This window comes from Stigmatopora nigra, chromosome 7, assembly GCF_051989575.1.
Source record: "Stigmatopora nigra isolate UIUO_SnigA chromosome 7, RoL_Snig_1.1, whole genome shotgun sequence".
NCBI lineage: Eukaryota > Metazoa > Chordata > Actinopteri > Syngnathiformes > Syngnathidae > Stigmatopora > Stigmatopora nigra.
In genome coordinates, this window is record NC_135514.1 from 14327744 (window position 1) to 14330662 (window position 2919).

Sequence of the window (2919 nt, forward strand, 5' to 3'; positions counted from 1 at the left end):
ATATATATATATATATATATAAATATACATATACATGTGTGTATATATATATATACACACATATATACATATATACATGTGTATATTAATACACAAATATACATATATACATGTGTATAGTATATATACACATACATATACATATATACATGTGTATATATACACATAATGTACTTATGTATGTATTTATTTATTTACACATATACACAAATTATACTTCTATAAATATATAAATTCAAATGACCTAAATAAATACAATTTTTGGGGGTTCAATTGTTTACATTTAAACACTAATTAAGCCGTGAGTCCTAAAAAAATAAAATAAAATGAATCAAAACAACAATTGGACCATTTGCTAACTACCACAACACATACCCTTGAACCAGTTCTCCACTGTGCTGCCAACTGTCCCTGAAAGGGTTAAAAAAACGCTTCAAATCCACAAAATTGATCAAATTTAGCCATTTATTTATTTATTTTCTACTTTTTAGCGCCGTCAATCGGCTTCTTTATCCCCCGGGACATCTCAACGCATCTTTTGCCGTGTATCCTCTTACATTACAAATGTTCGAGCAATTTTCTACTAATGGGTGAAACAGCTCTGCGGCTAATTTTAGCGCCCAAAAAGGCCATTTGTTTATTTGAAGAATAATATCCGCTGACTTAAATCCAGGCCGTCGTCCTCGGGCGCTAATATCAACACGGTGATTATAAGATCCAGTTCGTAGCGCAACCTTGACTTTGGCTATGTGTGTTTACATTGTGGTCTTTTAATACCTACTCACACACTTGTTCCCCAGCTGGTTGGACGTTGCCAGACCCCGGTTCGATGCCTGCTGGTTGCCGGCCGCTCCCGTAGCCGCATTTCCTTGGGTGGTATTTTTTAACTGGAAAAGTGTCTTAAAAGAAAGAGAGAAAAATGATGTAAACCAGAAGTTCTATAGACTTTAATGCAAATATACGGTTAGTTTCTTACATATTTATTATTTATTTGTTGATTATTGTATGTATAATATGTTGTTTTTTATTCATTTTATTTTTCAAGTTTTTGTTGTTGTTATTATTTTTCTTTTATTTATAACATTGATTATTGCCGTTATTATTTACTGATTATGTATTTTTCTAGTGTTTTTTTTTGTTATTTTGCACAAAAAAAGATTTAAACCAAAAAATCTCTCTCCTTTAATCCGAAGATAAACATTGTTTCTTATGCAGACTTTATTCATATTTTTTTCTAACTTATTTATTGATAATTTATTCATTCCTTTGTATTTATTATTTATATTTTTAAATTTTATTCTGTATTATTATTTTTTATTACTTATTTTTTGATTATTTATTTATCTGTTTGTATTTATATTTTTTTAAATTTGATTAGGTTTTGTTATTATACTGTATTATTTTTATTTTTATCATTTATTATATTTTTATTCATAAATATTTTATTTTATTTGGTATTGTGATTATTTTTTATTACTTATTTATTGATTATTTATTTATTCATTTGTATATATTTTTTTTTTAATTTTCTTAGGAATTTTTATTATTTTTTCTTTTATTTGTTTAAATTTGTCATATATTTTTAAAATTTTATTAGTCATTGCTATTATTTTTCTTTTATCTATTTATAATATTTATGATTATTTATGGTGGTATTATTTACAGTCAATTCAATTCAACTTACATGGTTTTGCAGATGATGCCACAGTGACAAAGTGTGAGAAAATTCTGCTTAAAAAGTCATGTGATCATGTTCAGATGACACATAGCGCAGAAGAAGAAGAAGCATTTTGTCCTACAACACAAAATACCACACGGACATTAGGTACACATATAAGTTATAAGTAGCACCTTTGTGTTACTATTTGGGAAAAAAAGTGACTGTTACTTTGGAGAAAATCCTCACAGATGGACCGACCTGGATTTGAACCCAAGACCCCAGAGCTGTGAGGCCAATACGCTAACCACTTATGCCAGAAATTTATTTTAGATATATTTTATTTACCGTATTTTCACGACTATAAGGCGCACCGCATTATAAGGCGCACCCTCAATGAATGACATTTTTTTCCATATATAAGGCTCACTGTATTATAAGGCGCACTGTATTACAAGGTGCACTGTATTAGAAGGCGCACTGTCTATTTTGGAGAAAATGTAAGACTTTTAAGTGCGCCTTATAGTGATGAAAATACGGTAATTGCTATTGACTTCCAGGTATGAAGCACTCACTAACTACACAGTCACCTCTAGAGCCAGCCATTGTTGATGTTTTGCATTTTTTTGAATAAAATCTTGCACTGGGGGAGGAGCTATATGATGGAAGATGTTGTAAACTAAAATGGCATCTGCATATTTAACAGTATTGTTTCAGTTCAGGTGTTTGTGGTTTTTTAATATCCGACAATGGTGGTTTTTCGTTTACAGTTTTTTTCATATATAAGGCGCACTGGATTATAAGGCGCACTTGTCTATTTTGTTAAAAAATTTAAGACTTTTAAGTGCGCCTTATAGTCGTGAAAATACGGTAAGTAATAAAAGGGACATTTTTAAGTTGGCCTATTTAGGACACACCCTCAAATAGTAGGCGGGTATTGTAAGCGTATTACGAGGATAATACTATGAAATGGATGATCACTGTACTTGTAAGATAGTGAATGGTTTAGTACTTTATTACAGAAGCTAGTAATCATTTACCAAAAGGATTGGAACATTAGATGATTTCATATTATGATTCATTTTGTATAAATGTTAGGAAATGGGGTGTGGCTTGTGTCAACACCATTATGTCTTTTTATGTTTACTCATAATGAGTCATGTGAGTAGAATGTACATTGCTTTGCGTAAGGTATAATCAAAGTACTCAGTAGGATTGAGTCATTGTACAAGTATTAAAAAAAAGACAAATTAAATACTTAC